Here is a 17140-nt window from a genome sequence, read left to right as displayed (position 1 = left end):
ATACCCAGCCCTAAGTAACTAAAACCAACCCAAAGAAGATGAATATTATCCAGGATGGAGAGGCTGGGAGACGAGACACCTGCCGTATTCCCCAGTAGGTGAAACCACGTGGAAATACATAGAAATGGGTTAATACTTAAGACAGAGCTAGCCGATAAGAAACTAGTACCTGGCCAACAGCACTGTATCAAATACAGAGTCTCAGTGCGTTAATTGGGGCTGGCAGAAAACCTTACTCCTTACAATGGAATATTTCCTTTAAATCTTGCTAAATGTTAATGGACTAAATATTGTTAACTATAGTTCTTATTTGACAACTGTCTTGTTATATATTTTACTATATTAAAGTTAAAACCCTTCTTTTTATTTAGACAGAAAAGAGGAGATGGGGGGAGATGTCATTCTGTAAATATGTTTCTCTTATTGGTTAATGAATAAAGTGCTGTTGGCAAATAGGAAGGCAAGATAGACAGGGCTAGGAGACAAGGAGGATTCTGGGAGATGTCGCAGTGAGGAGATTCAAGATGTAGAGACTTGAAGGAAGAGGTCTGGACCCTCCCTCCAGTAAGATAAGACTACATGGAAATACTTAGAGTAATAGAAATGGGTTAAGACAGAGCTAGCCGATATTAAACTCTAGTAACTGGCTAACAGTTTTATATCTAATACAGTGTCTCTTCTCTGTGTGTTATTTGAGGCTGATGTGGAAATGGGACCAGGCTGGCAGAAAAACTACACATAACAACTATTTAAAAATTTGCAATGATTATTAATGATCATTTTGTCTGTTTTCATTTCTCTTGGCATTATACTTATAGGGGTAGATTTGCTGGGTCAATGGTTTTCTTTCTGTTTTTCTTTTTTCTTTCTTTTTTTCTTGAGACAGGATTTTCCTATAAGGTTCTGACAGGCGTCAAACTGATGATCCTCCTGCCTTGGTCTCCAACTACTGGAATTACAGTACCTGTAATACCTGACCCTATGTTAACATTTTTTGGGTAGGCTGGGAGGGCAGCTCAGTGATAAAGCATGTTCTTAGCATGCACCAGACCCTGGGTTAGATTCCTAGCATCGCAAAAACAAAAATTAAATTTAAGGAATAGCGAAACCATCTTTCAAAGTGGTGGCACCACTTTCACCCTTGTGAGCCTTGCATTAGTGTGGTTGCCCCGTTCCCCACCCATAGTTACGTGATTTTAAGTTAGCATCAGCTTAGTGAGTGTGAGTTGGGATGCATTTCCTCGATGACTAACTGTTGGGCATACATTCATATGGCTATTGGCCATTCCTATATCTTATTTATTATTTATTTATTATGTACACCTTGTTCTGACCATATATACCCCTGCAGGCCAGAAGAGGGCAGCAGATCTCATTATAAATAGCTGTGAGCCATCATGTGGTAGATGGAAATTGAACTCAGGACCTCTGGGAGAACAGCTAGTGTTCTTAACCATTGAGCCTTCTCTCCAGCCCCTCCCCCATATCTTCTTTGGAGAGATTTTTATTCAGATTACTTGGATTATTTGTCCCCGATGCCCCCTTTCTGGGGATTTAATTCAAGGCCTTGAATATGCCAGGCAGGTGCTTTACTATCGAAACACATTTCCAGCTTCATTTCTATTTTACTGTCTTGAGATAGAGCTTATATAGTTTAGCCTTGAACATGCTGTGCTCTGTTGAGGATCCTCTTCAGTTTCTGGTCAACTTGCTATCACCTCTCAAGTGTTGGAATTGCAGGCCTAAATCACCACACCTAGTTTTATGCAGTGCTGGGAATTGATCTGAAGGCTTTGGGTTACCTAGGCAACATCCTCAGGCCTCTCATTTGCCCATTTGCCCACTTTAATTAATTAAACACCTAATTTATTAGGGTCTGGTGATTAAACCTAGGACCTTATGTTTCCTAGGCAAGTGCTCTACCACTGAGCTATATTTCCAGTCCTCTTTTCATTTTTTTAAAGTTTTTTTTAAAGATTTATTTATTTTATTTTATGTGAATGAGCGATTTTGCCTTTATGTATGTATAAGACCCACATGCAGGTCAGTGCCCCCATAGGTCAGAGGTCAGAAGCTGGCATAGGATCCACCTACCTAGTGAAAGAGCTGGAGGAGATGACAGGATGCCTAGGTTCTGCAGGCAGGGATGTTTGTTCTGGTTTCTTGGTTCCGAGAAATCAGGAATGCCTTGTAAGTGCCAGAGACTTGGCATAAGACCAGAGCATGGACTGCTGTGATGAGAATAAGAGGTTCTCTTTTATTGAAAGGGAGCTCCATGGCTGGGCATGCTGGTAGATGCCTGTAATCACAGCCCTTGGGAGGGTGAAGCAGAGAACCAATAATCCAAAGCCACCTTGGGCTAAAGTGAGAACTAGAGCTGGGAACCAGGCTCAGTACTACTGTTATAAAGGACTCAAGCTGAATTCCCAGTACCACCTATGTTGGGGAATTCATGATGGCCTAGATCCTGGTGATCTGACACTCTTTTTTGGCTTCCTATTGTATTCACCTGCACAAATTCATTCCTAGACAGACAGACAGACAGATGGAAAGACAGACAGACACACCAAAATAAAGGTAGGCATGGTGTCGCACACCTTTATTCCCAGTACTTGGGAGACAGAAGCAGGTTGATCTGTATGGGTTAGAGGCTAGCCTGGTCTACATAGTGAGTTCCAGGCTAGCCAGAGCTATATAGAGATCCTGACTCAAAACAGCACCACCCCTACCAAAGACAAAACAGCAACCAAAAAAAACTAAGCCAAACCAAAGTAATATAAAATAAATCATAAACAAACCCCAAACACACATGCACACGCACACACACACATACACAAAAAAGAGAGAGAGAGAGAGAGACTTCAAGGACCAGAGTTCTACCACTGAGCTACATCTCCAATCCTTGGAGTCTTCTCCTTTGAATACAAAAGGTTCTGAGTTCTATTCCCATTATCCTTCCCCTCATCCCCTACACACACACACACACACACACACACACACACACACACACACACACACACAGAGAGAGAGAGAGAGAGAGAGAGAGAGAGAGAGAGAGAGAGAGGAGATTCCATAATGCAAACACCTAAGGATACGGGTAATAGCTGGTTTTCAAGGATTGTCATGGAGGCAGTGGAGTTCCCATGCCACACCCTTTGTCATCCCTCATGATGCTTTACTGCAAGGACCTGGTACTATCTGCCTGAGAGCATTCTCTGCTCAGAAGTGCCAGGAATGGACACTCCTTTGGTGGGATGCCCGAATTGTCTCCTATACTGAAGATCCCAGTAGGGTCAAGCTCTCTCCTATACTAAAGACCCAAGTAGGGTCAAGCTCTGGTTGCCCACATTAGTAACAAGCTTACTATTGTTTCCTTCATTTCACTGTTTTGTTTAAAGCAGATCATTTGTATTTACTCCTTTACTGCAGTCTGCCTCTGGGAAAACCCAGCCTCTTAGTTTCATTTCCTGTTGCTGTGATAAAATACCATGACAGAAGCAGTTTAAGGGAGACAACTATTCACATTACATTCAAGAGCCGAAAGCAATGCATTAATGTAATGCATGTATGTTACTGCTTGGCTGCCTCTCTCCACTCTTAGTTCAGAATCCTTTGCTTAGGAAATGGTGCCGAAGTGAACGGGTCTTTCCAGTTCAGTTAACAGAATCAAGACACTCTTCCATGGACATGACCATAGACCAACCTAGTCTAGATAATTCTTCATTGAGACCCCCTTCTTGAGTGATTCCAGACCATGTCAGGTTGACAATTAACACTAACCACTGCACCCAGCCTGAAAATAATGGATGTTACAAGCAGTTTTCCTGCCAGCCTGGTCCCACAGTCGCATCAGCACCAAATAACACAGAGACACTATATTAGATATAAAACTGTTGGCCTGTTACTAGCATTTCTTGTTGGCTAGTTCTGTCTTAAATATTAACCCGTTTCTATCAATCTAAGTGTTTCCATGTGACCTTTTCTTACTGGAGAGAAGGTCCAGACTTTCTTCTCAAATCCCTACATCTTGAATCTCCTCACTGCTACGTCTCCCTGAATCCTCCTTATCTCCTAGTCCCACCTATCTTGCTTTTCTATTGACCAACAGGGCTTTATTCATTAACCAATTGAGAAACATATTTACAGAATGACATCTCCCATAAATGGATCTTAGGGCTGGAGAGATGGATCAGAGATTAGGAGCACTAATATCTTTCAGAGGACCCTGGTTTGATTTTCAGAACCCACATGGTGGCCATAACCATCTGTAACTCCAGTTTCAAGGTATCTGATGCCCTCCTTTTCTGGTCTTCAAGGGCACCAGGCACATATGTGGTACACAGTTATAAACGCAGGTAACACATACACACATACACACACAGTAAAATAAAAAGATCTAAAGAAAGAACACATCATCCATTCCTTAGATTCATCCATTGTATTTCCTTGGGTGGATTGATTACATTTCTGATGCTCACTTGCTTCATTTATAAATGGGGAAAATAAAAATAAATAAATAAATGGGGATAATACTGGTTGCTTCATAAGATAGTCAGAAGACTTAGCATCTCCTTTGATGAATCAAAGATTCAGTACAAGCTGATATTCTCACTTGTTTATTGACCTGTAACTTAGATGTTGTCCTTGAGATCCTTGGGTAGACACACCTTATTTGGCCATAGGTAGACAGGAAACACAAGCAGCTTGGAGCTGGCCCTGTGGATGACTGACTAGATTACTGCTCCCAGTCATTTATATCTCCCTACAATGGGATTGAACACTACCATTTACCATGCGACTTTCCTCATAATCCTATATGGAAAGCATTCCTATCTGGACCTATTTAGGGTTCAACTTTATGATACCCTTTGAGTAAAGGCATGGGAGCAGGTGTGGCATCCCTCAAGCCTGTATTATTAATGTGAATACATGGTTTGGCTCAGGCTATCCCATTCTGCCTATAAGAAACATACATCTCCACTGCTGGTACACAGAAGGAGTTAAATATTCATTAAATATTATGTATCAGACATTGTCTCACATGTAACAATAATTCCCAGGGAAATAGCCCTCTGGGCATGCCTGTGGGGAAATTACCTTCTTTAAAAAGCATTTATCTTTTTTTAATTTTATTTTATATAACCAAGTCCATTTTAATGGAAACAAACATTTATAGACAATATTTGGGAATTTGGGCGTTGTTCTTTCCAAACTATTTCCTGATGGTAAGGGGCGCTGTCATGGGGGATTCTAAGAAGATGCAGAAATCCTGGCTGTAGTCTGTTAGGCTGCTTTGTCCAGCTGTTTTGAATGTAGGATCATCTGGTACTCTGTTCCAGGTGAAAAAATATTTATCTTAGTTATTTTTTATTGATTTGTGTCATGACCTGCACAGCATAAATACTGACCTAACTGAGGAATGAAGAAATGACAGACACCCATCCAGAGAAGCTGTACCAATAACTGCCTAGAAATCCAGCACACTTATTAGATATAGCAAATTAAGAGGAGGCTGGGTACCTGATCTCTGTGGGGGTACAGGAGATCTCTGTAGAGGAGTGATCTCAGGCTGTGGTTATGAGTGAGCAGCTCCAAGTCCCATTATCTTGACTTCTCTGCCATGATCCAGACTCCAGTTTTTTCTCTCAAGAGCTGCTTGTCAGAGAATTAACTTACACACACACACACACACACACACACGCACACACGCACACACGCACGCACGCACACACTTTTTTTATGTGTATGTGTGTTTTGCCTGCATGTATGTCTGTGTACCTACCTAGTGCCCGCTAAGTCCAGAAAAGGGCATCAGATCTCTTGGAACTGGAGTTACAGATGGTTGTGGACCACCATATGAATGCTGGAATTGAACTTGGGTCCTCTGGAAGAGCAACCAGTTCTCTTAATCACTGAGCCACCCATTTAGCCCTTATCAAAGTATTTTTTTTAAACATCTATTTATTTGTGTGTTCGCACATGCACGTGCTTACCACCTTTGGGAGGCAGTTATCTCCTTCCACCCCATGGGTTCTGGGCATTGAGTTCAGGTCCTCAGGCTTGGTGGCAAGGTTCTTTACTGGCTGATCCATCTCTCTTGTCTTTGAATGGTATTTTATCACAGCAATAAGCAAAGAAACTAAGACAGTGTGCTAACTCATTTTATCTTCATAAAACCCTGAAGTATGGTCCTGTGATTATATTTCACATATGCAGATAACTGCAGGTCACTGAGGATGAACATTTTGCTCCCACTTACACTGCTGGAAAGGGCAGCTTATCTTTTTTGTCCATCTTCTTAACCACTGTCCCATGTTGCTTCTTCTAGAAGGTAGTGGACAAATGCTGGTTAAATAAATGTTTGTTTAAATGATTGTCACAACTACACCATTATTCCCCTCCATTCACATAAGTACAGAGGGTACAATTTTTTTTGAGACAAAGTTTTCTGACTTTGTTTTTATTTTATTTTGTCTTCTGAATTTGGGCTTGGTCATTCTTCCTCTTTCATTTTCTCTCTTTTTTATTTTTAATAAATAGATTATTCTATACCCCACTGCAGTTTACCCTCCTTTCTTCCCTCCCCAATCCCCCCAATATCTGTCACCCCCCCAATCCACTTCCCCTCTGTTTCTTTTTAGGAAAGGGCAGGTCTCCTACCTATGAGTATCAATAAAATAATGGCATATCAAGTTGTAGTAATGCTAAGCACCTCCCCATATATTAAGGCTGGGCAAGGAGACCGATAATGAGGAGTAGGGTCTAAAGTCAGTAAAAGAGTCAGAGACAGCCTTTATTCTCACTGTTAGGAGTTCCACAAGAGGACCAAGATACACAGCTGTCACATATATAGAGAGGGCCTAGGTCAGTCCCATGCAGGCTTCCTGGTTGGTTCTGTGGTGTCCTTGACCCTTCTGGCTCCTACAATCCTTTTTCCCTCTCTTCTGCAGGATTTCTGGAACTCTGCCTAATGCTTGGCTGTGGGTCTGCATCTGTTTCCATCAGTTGCTAGCTAGATGAAGTCTCTCTGATGACAACTGGGCTAAGCACCAATCTGATCACAGGAGATGGTCAGTACAGGGTATGTATCTGTTATTGCTAGGAGTCTTAATTGGGATCATCCTGGGAGATTCCTGGGAGATTTCCTTGTGCCAGATTTTTACCTGACCCTGAAATTCCTCACTTTCCAATAGTTCCTTTCAGTATTCTCCCCTCTGCCTGCCCCCAACCTGATGGGTAATGTTCCCATCCCCACCTGCCCTCATTTTTTCCTAAACTGGTAAGAGTCTCATCATTAGGGGGAGGTTATTAATTAATTAATTATTATTATTTTAAAATATTTATTTATTTAAAATTTTATTATTTGGTGTTTGGGATGCATGTATGTCTATGTGAGGGTGTTGGACCCCTGAGACTGGAGTTACAGACAGTTGTGAGCTGAGTAGGAATTGAACCCAGGTCCTCTGGAAGAACAGCCAGTGTTCTTAATCACTGATCTGTCTCTGTGGGTCAGGAAAGTTATCGATGTAGTTGGAATTTTCTTTGGGCTGCCAACCAGCTCCCAAATAAAGACATAGATTTATTATTAATTATGAATGCTTGGCCTTAGCTTAGGCTTGTCCCAATAGCTCTTTTAACTTAATTGAACCAGTTTCTATTCCTTTACATTTTGCCTTGGAGCTTTTTACCTTTCTTTAATTCTTTATGTCTTACTTTTCTGCTTCCTCCATGTCGGACTGGATGGCCCCTGGTATCTCCCTGGTGTCTCTTTTTCTTTCTTCCTTTAGCCTGAATTCCTCATCCTACTAACTCTCACTGCTCAGAAGTTCCACCTATACCTCCGGAGTTACTATTGGCCATTCAGCTTTTTATTAGATCAGTCAGGCAGGCAAGGTAAAACAGCAACACATCTTTACATAATTAAGCAAATACTTTATAATTAGTGTAGTTATTATATGAGAACATCAGCATTATTCTGTAGGACCCACATGAGCCACAAGTCATCTCTTACAAATTCCATGTGGATTCTAGATATCTCTCCTGAGGGAGCAGTGCTTTATCATCTCTATAGGTTTCCTTTTGTCACAAGTTCATTGGTTCTCCCCATGGCTTTGAAAAGCAGCATAAACTTGCTGTATTGCAGAGATAAACAGCAGTGATGTAACATATCACATACTGATAAACTGTCATGTGCTGTTAAGCTTTATTGAGGAACTGGAAGCAGGAACTGGAAGCAGGGTAGACTCCCCCTGCAGCATGTCTGACCCAAGCATTATTATATAAAATGTCGTCCAAAGCCCCTCGTCTGGGTCAGGCTGGCCCCTGCTTCTGTGACAGGGAGAGAGAAGAGCAAAACAACTCACGAGTTAAAACACATGCTCTTGAGAACAGCTGGAAGGTAAACCTTCCCCATGTACCTTACATTGTTTATCCAGTGGTTCAAATCTGCCTACAATGTGAACAGGAAGCTGGAAGCTCTTTGATGGAGACACTGCCAGTGTGGCAAGCTAAAGCATGATACTTTTTTACTAGGTCTCTGCTAGATATTGTCAGCGCCTGATCTCATGATGTTTTACTCTTTATCTGCTACTTGCCATTTCTTATTTTACCTTTGCTTGCTACCTGCTACCTGGACTGTGTGGTTAAGAGTACTGGATGCTCTTCCAAAGGACCCAGGGTTCAGTTCCTGACACCCTAATGGCAGATCATAGCCATCGCCAGTCCCAGGGGATCCCACATCATTTTCTGATTTCTACAGGCTACTGCATGTATTTGATGCACAGACATACATTCAGGCACCACACACACACACACACACACACACACACACACACACACACACCAAAACCTGAAAGCACAGCTGTCATAGAACATTCTTTGGACTATACAGAATAAGGGACCGTGTAGGTGGACTGAGGACAGAACTAAAAGAGAATCCAGTTGTCCTGTCTGTAACCCAGGACCCTTCCTTCTGGTTGACCTCATGTTCTTCCTGCTCAGCCCCGATCAGCCCTTCTTGTCTTTTCTGCACTTGCTCTTGTCTGCTTTTCTTTTCTCCCTCCCCTTTCATGCCAGCTGTGGGAGTGAGGCCCTGGCTCTGGCAGTCCAGAGCCAGACAATGGGCCCTTATTCTGGGCAAAGAATCCTTGCAGTGTATCCCACCCACTGAAGTCCTCTTCCAGGCCCGGGGTGGTGTGGGTGAGGGGCAGAAGCAAATGGTTGGCAGGACAGGGAATGGCCTTGGCTGTGGAGAACTCACAGGGGTTTACTATGTAAACACTGCTCACAATAACTGCCTGTCTTCCTACTCCCAGCTCCATGTCTCCAAGTAGTCTCATAGCCACACAGGTTCTGCTCTCTTAAGCATTTCCCTTGGTCTTTTCTCATTCTTGCTGTTCACATCTGAATAGTATTGTCTTTTTTTTCCAGATTTTTTCAAAGCCATTTCTTATCTTTCTATTCCTACTTATTTATTTATTTTGAGACAGTAGCTCACTGTGTATCCCTGGTAGCCTGGAACTTGCTAGATAGGTAAATCTGACTTTAAACTTCATTGATTGCATTGCCTGTGTCTTGCAAGGGCTAGGATTATAGATGGGAATCAACACACCTGCTTTCTTTCTATTTCTTTAAGTAGCTTTCTATACTCACCCCCACCCCCTTTTTTGAGACTAGGTTTTACTATGTCGCTCCAAAAGTCCTGGAACTCACCATGTAGATTAGACTTCCCTCAAACTCACAGAGGTCGGCCTGTCTCTGGTTCTCAAGTGTTGGGATGAAAGGTATGCACCACCATTCCCGGCTCTGTCTCTATTTCTTATTTCATCAAGTTATCTAGCTCTTTTAAAAATATTTATATTATTTTATGTGTTATGAATGTTTTGCCCGCATCCGTGTGTATACCACGTGCATTCCTGTCGGATCCCCTGGAACTGGGGTTTTGGAGCCGCCCTTTAGATGCTTGGAATCCTAATCCTTTGCAAAGAGCACAAGTACTCTTTAACTACTGAACCATCTCTTCAGTCCTTCATCAAGCTGTTTCTTACTCCTTCCTAGTACGTCCCAGAGGCCCCTAAGATTGGAATGGGTGTGATTCTCCCCACTTTACAGATTTAGAAACTGAGGCATTGGTCGCTGGTACCAGGCTCCCATCTCTGGGTCTCTCCTTTTTATGCACTATGTTCTTGTCCTTCAAGGTGCCCACCTACAACCGTGAACGAGGCATGGCAGAGGATCTAGCACCTTGGACAGCTCCTGCAAGGTGAGGTGGGCGGGAGGGGGACACGACTGCTTTTTTCTTCTCGCGAGCACCAGTGGACCTGCCCTAGGAGCCGAGTGGGAATCTCGCGAGAGTGGTTGCAGCAAGCGTAGAGGCGCGGGAGCGTGCAGGCCCCGCTTCGGACGCGCGCGCACGCTCCCCGCCCCCAATCCGGGAGCCGCTGGCGGCCGGCTCCGCGCCTCATCGCCGGGTGCAGTGCATCTCAGCGCGGTGCAACGCGACTTCCTGCCTGCAGCTGAGCGGTCGGGGGCTGGTGAGTTCTGGGTCTGGAGACCCCAGGAGGGCACTGCAGGAGAGCTGCAAGCTGGGCTGAAGAAGCGTCAGCGGCTCTAGTTTCCTGCCTTCAAAGAGTCCCTTTGCATTTGAGGGGGCAGGCCGAAATGCTAGAGAAGTGGGGAGTCGAGGTGACCTTCCCTGTTCGGGGCGGTGAGGAGCTCCCTGGACACCCCTAAATCCTCCTCACCAATCTCTGTTTCCTCATCCTCTGTCCCCGCATAGGGAACACGGGATTTGGGTGACGTCAGACCTTGGATGCTGGAGCCTGAGCCAGGGCCCTCCACACTACAACCACCCGGTCCCACCTGGTATTCCCTGGAAACCGGCCTCCTCCTTTTGGGATGGCGCATGCAACTAGGGATAGGGGCGACTGGAATCGGGTGACCATGGTATCACTAAAGGCGCCTGCAAGTGGACTCAAGTTGTACTTACCCCTGGGAGGCCGACCTTTGTACCGCGGGTCTGAGCAGCCTGATTTTCGGAGGAGGGGGGATGGGTGCAATGGCTAGGGCCCAAATACTGTGCAGGCTTTGGGTAGTGGGATGATGAATGTAGCGCATCCAATGTTGTCACCAGTCGGTCACAAGGAAGGAGGGGAGAAGTGAAGGAACCAATCTCTGTCCTTGCCTTGGGGTTCTTCTGATCTGGAGGCCCGGGGGAGTCAAGTAAGACTAGGATTGAAAATTGGTTGTCAATAACTCTTAAACCTGTGATGTCCCAACTTGAGGAGATCAGCAAAGGCCTGGGCAGGAGAGGAGAGGCAGGAGCTGTCAGTAGGATGCTACCTGGAGGTGGGATTTGAAAGGAGGCAGAAGCAAGAGAGGGCATCTCAGGGTGGTGGCATGGGCAAAGTCCAGAGGTGGGAATGAAGCCCAGATGCTCCACCCAGCCTGTCTGTGGTGTGTCTGGGGGAAGGGGTGGTCTAGAGAAATTTGTAACCTGTGCTTTACCCATTTTGTCTTCACCATCAGGATTGTGAAAGGGAGAGATGATTCTGGCAGGGGCACATTGGCAGAGATTTTGCTTCGTGTTGCTAGTTTAGGTTCTGTGGGAATTTGGAGCCAACTCTCTATTGCTGAGAGAGGACTATGCCATGAATGGGCCACAGAAAATTGAGTGTTGTGGAGGGGAACTCTCTTTAAGTTTAAAAAAATTGTATTTATGTATGTGCTCTGCATGTGTGCAGTGACTTTTTCAGAAGCCAGAAGATGGCATTAGATCCCCTGGGACTGGAGTTATAGACAGCTGAGATGTGAGCTGCCTTGTGGGTACTGGAAATCGAACTTGGGTCCTCTGGAAGAGCAGCCAGTGATCTTAACAGCTGAGCCGTCTCTCCAGCCCCAGTGAGGCCGTTTCTTTAGCACACCCCCCCTCAGGCTGGTCACTGCTGAACGATTTGATCCCCCTCTCTATGTATCTTTCTGCTAACACTTGCCCTAGGGACAAAATAATTGGGCCACGTAGTGACCTCCCTTGAGGAGGTGCTGTGTTCCTTTTTAGAAGAATCCTCTGAGTTCTTCCTTCTCCCTCTTCTTCTCTCTTCCTATCTGGACTCCTTTCCACCAGACTTCCTCTTCATGCTACATTTCCTGCCTTGCTGTCAGTCTGGAGTCTGAAAGTTTCCTGAAGGAAGTGTGATGCAGCTGGGTTAACAGAAGTGCTGGCCTCAGCCTGTTTAGAGGAAGGCATTAATCCTCCCACCCCCATAACTTGGGAGGATATCCAAGTCTTGAGTAAATATGGGTTGACTGTGCCTGATCTGAAACCTTCACTCCACCATGGACCTGATCTTCCCTGCTGTAGGACCTATTTCCACTAATTTCATACTAAGGAGTGGAACAGATTACCATCTGGGTTCAACCTCCAGATTGTATGGAACTCTGTAGGATGGCACATGCCTGTAATCCCAGCAGTTGGGTGGCTGAGGCAGGAGGGTTGCTGGGAGTTTAAGGTCAGCCTGGGTGACTGAGTAAGGCTGTATCAAAACAAAACAGCTTCCATCTGTGAGGCATAAAGAAAAGACTGGATGAGTGAGCTAAGCAGCCAGTGACTGTTTTAGAACTTATGCAATAGGCTTCGGAGCAGCATGTCTAGGAAGGCTTCACAGAAGAGGTGTGAGAAGTCACAGAGGTGGCTAGACATGATATTCCGCACAAAGTTGGGTGTATAGAAACCGATCAGCCTGTGGTAGAGAAACAGTGTATCGGGAGGGGGTATTTGTAGCTGATTGGCATAAAGCTTCCAGTGTCTGTAGGAGGCTACAGCGTCAGTCGTCAGCAGCATGGCAGTGTGGCCAGAAGAGTGCTGTTTTCCCAGGATGATTCACAGTTTTGGGGCTTCAGGACTACAAACGGAATCAGATAGACTACAGATAAATCAGAGGCAGAGCAGGAAGTAGAAACTTCCATCTTAGCCAATAGGCTGTGGACAAATAAAATGACTCTTTTTGTGCCAGAAGATGAGGGGCTCTTGCTCACACACTGAGAGCACTTGGAACTAAGTAGTCTCAGGCCCCTGGCTGGATCTGAAGCCAGGCTTGACTTCCTTCTATCTACCATGCACCATATCTTTACTGCTGCAGGACCAGACAAGGTAAGGATTTGAGTAAATTACAGTCCAGGTTATTTGAGTCAGTTGTAATGGTATGGTCCTGTAATCTCAGCAGCTGGAAGGCTGAAGTAGGATTGCTAGAATTTCAAGACCAGTTTGGCCCAATAGTGAGTTTTAGACCAGCCAGAGCTACCTAGCAATAGCCTGTGTCAAAACAAGCTAAGAAAACAAAACAAAAACAAAAATTTCAGATCCTATTTGGTATCTTATTTGATAATAATATGTTTTATCAAGCCCATACTTTTCAGGAGCAATCTTAACATGCCCCCAGTTACAAAAGATTCTCACTTGAGGAACATATTGTGACTTCTCCGTGTAAGAACTTTGGTTACAAAAGTCAGCCATTTCTTTCATCTCCTGTTCCACCCCTTCCCCCCCTAAAAGGCAGCCTTGTCCTAAGGACAAAGAATTATGCACACTTCCATTTCTGTGATTTCAGCCTCCTGCAACCCTTCTGAGCCCTAAATGACCTCTGCTGTTACCTTCAGCAGCAAACTAGACTTCTGCCCTGGATAATTTCCATGTGACTTTTTGACTTCTCTGTCACTGAGCTCATCTTTGAGAAACAACTTGAGGTCTGTGATAAGGGTCAGGCTGGAGCCAGAATTAGGGGAGTTCCTATAACTTGGTTTTTACCTCCTCTTTCTGCTTGTTTTCCTCCTTTTTTTTTTTTTTTTTTCTGGATGACTTCATTGTGGAAGCAGACTCTCATTCCATATCCCATTCTGTTTGGGGAAGGTAGTACCTCCTTCAGTGTCCCCCACCCCCGCCTCCCACAGTCTTGTTATTATTGGTACATGGCTACTGATGCAGTTTTGACTTCTTCCCCAACCTCAGGGACTTACCTGCTGTGGGTTTCAGGGCTAGAGAGGGACCTCCTGTTTTCTAACGTCTCTTTTCTCTGTTGCATGAGCAGTGCTCCTGTGTGCCCTCAGTCACTGGGTCGTTTTGCCTACGTGCCCTGCCAGAAGACCTCAGTTGTGGATTCTGTACTCAGGATAAGGAAAACTTCTGGAGACCATCAGACCAGGGTAGTCTGACTGCTTCCAGCAGTGTGTTCTATCATAGTTGTCACCCTGTGTCACCTGAAAAGCCTAGAAACTCTTCCCTCAGTCTCATCTGCTCTGTGGTCTATGCCATGGGAGAAGTTCCAACCTGGACTGTTTTCCCAAAGTCCTTTGTTCAGGCAGAGAGTGACCAGGATGTATTAAGGGAGGCAGAGCCATACCTGTGTTCCTGCCTAAGAGCTTTGAAAATTTTAAATTCTGTTTTCATTTTATGTATATGAGTGTTTTGTCTACATATGTATCTATGTGCCATGTACATGTCTGGTGTTATTAGAGACCAGAAGAGGGTCTTAAATCCCCTAAACTGGACTTGGAGATGGTCATGAGCTGCCATGTGGGTGCTGGGGATTGAACTTGGTCCTCTGGAAGAGCAGCCAACACTTAACATCGGCATCATCTTTCCACCTCCTTCCTCCCTCCCTCCCTCCCTTTCTTTTTTCTTTCCTCTCTCTCTTTCTCTCTCTCATTCTTTCTCTCTTTGGGGCTTTTCAAGACAGTATCCTGGAACTAACTCTGAAGACCAGGCTGGCCTTGAACTCACAGAGATCTGCCTGCCTCTGCATCCCTAGTGTTGGGATTAAAGGTGTGACCCCCATTACCCTCATGCTTTGCTTCTCTTGAGTTCTATCTAGTAAGACTTTCTCTGTGGAAAACCTTACTCTGTACTATGGATACTGACCCTCTGTGTCTCCCAAAGTACCACTGTCCATCAATTACTTCTCTCCTCTGCTGTATCTTGAGCCTCTCTACTGCTTTCTTTGATATCTTCCTCCTGGTTTATAAGTGTGGTTAAGTTTTTCGGCCTGGGAAAAAGCTTTCTAGCCCAGTGTCATATCTGTTGTACTTTTGTTCATTTAGCCCAGGCTAAATTTAGCCTCCTTATTTTGCAAGTGATGGGGGGGTTATAGGGATGGTCTCATGTAGCCCAGGATGACCTGTAACTCACTGTGTGGCTGATAACGACCTAGAAGTAATCCTCTTGCCTCTACCTCCTAAGTGCTGGAATTACAAGTGTGGTCCACCACACCCATTTTGTAGGGTGTTGAAGAGTGAACTCTGAACTTTGTGCATACAAAGAGCTACAGCCCCAGCTCTTGTCTTGTTTGGTTTTGATATGGGATCTTGTTGTAGCCCAGGCTGGCCTCCTGCTTTCTCCTCTCAAGTGTTGCTGTGATAGGCATGCACCATCAAGCCTGGATTAAAAAAATTAAAAAAAAAGATTTTATTTTTGATTATGTGGAGGTGTGTGTATCTGCATATGGGTATGTGATTTTATTTTTGATTATGTGGAGGTGTGTGTATCTGCATATGGGTATGTGCACATGAGTGCAGGTGCCTGTAGAGGTCAGAGGTGTCAATCCCCTGGAGCTGGAGTTATAGGTTGTGAGCCACATGGTGTATTCTTAGCCACTAAGCCATCCCTTTAGCTGCTAGACTTTCTTCTCACTCATGTTTTCCTGGTTTCTTGGCAGCCTGGCTTTTACTCTGTTGCTTCCTTGAAGCAGTGACCTTCTGACTGTTAGGTCAGCCCATGTCACACCCGACTGCTCCACGGCTGTGGCCATTGTTGACCTAGTTGATCAGTCATTAAAAAGATTTAAGATAGAGATCTGTACTCATTGATAGGAAACTTTTCCTTTCCTTCTTTAAAAATATTTTTCTTGGGGCTAGAGAGGAGGCTTATCAGAGCACTGGCTCCTCTTCAGAGGACCTGGGTTCAATCCCCAGCACCCACACAGTGGCTCACAGCCATCTGTAACTCCAGTTCCAGGCACCAGTGCATTCTTCTGACTGTGGAAGGTACCGGGCATTCATGTGGTATACATACATACCCACAGCAGGTCAGTTCCCAGCACCCACTTGGTGGCTCGCAATCATCTGTAACTAGTTCCAGGGGGATCTGACACTCCCTCTGGCCTCCTCATGCACTGTACATACATGGTAAACAGACATACATGTAGGCAAAACACCCAAACATTAAATAAATCATTTTGAAATAAGTTACTTTCATTCATTTACTTATTGTGTGTACATGTATGTGCTATATTGTACTTACGGAGGTCAGAGGACAACTTTTAGGAATTGATTCATTCCTTCTACCACGTGAGTCCCAGGCTGTTGGGCTTGGTGGCAATTGCCTTTATCCACTGAGCCATCATGTGTCAAATCTCTTCCCTCCTTCCCTCCTTCCTTCCCTTCTTCCTTTCTTTTTTCCTTCCCCTTCCCTCCTTTCTTTCTTCCTTCCTTTCTTCCTCCTTTTTGAAGCAAAGCTAGGATTTATATTTATTTTTCCTTTGTATTATTTTACATTGAATTTGTTTGCATGCAATAATGTTATGTTTCTTCAGGGAGACCTTTTTGCTTCCTTCCTGGCTTAGGGACATTTGTTCCTCCTCAGTGAGAATCATCTCAGTGTGGCAGGGAAGCTTATGTATGGGTTGAATTGGCTGTGAGGTCCATATGGACAGTGGTGCATCTTGGGTGTTTTGCTCACTTGGCTATGTTCAATGACCGAAGAAGCTGGGTTGAAATCCTCGGGTTCTGCATGATTCCATTGTTGTTGCTTGTTTGTTTGCTTTTGAGACAGGTACTCTCTGTGTATCCCCATCTGACCTGGAACTCACTGTGTAGACAAGCTGTCTTTGAACTCACAGAGATCTGCTTGCCTCTGCCTCGAGTGCTGGATTAAAGGGATCTCCACCATGTCCAGCTCCTGCATTATTTGTTCTCTCTCTTTTTCCTCTGACTCTCCTCCTGGCCTTTTGAGGCAGTGTCTTGCTTCTTAGTTCCTGTTGTTCAGGCCGGCCTTGAACTCAGGGCCACCCGCCTTAGCCTCCCTCCTAAGAGTTGGAGTTATAGTTGTGAGCTTCTTACAATTTTTTTTGTGTGTGTGTGTGTGTGTGTGTGT

Source organism: Phodopus roborovskii, unplaced genomic scaffold, assembly GCF_943737965.1.
Source record: "Phodopus roborovskii unplaced genomic scaffold, PHOROB, whole genome shotgun sequence".
Classification (NCBI taxonomy): Eukaryota; Metazoa; Chordata; class Mammalia; order Rodentia; family Cricetidae; genus Phodopus; species Phodopus roborovskii.
The sequence above is the reverse complement of the archived record's forward strand: the minus strand, read 5'-3'. Positions refer to the sequence as shown.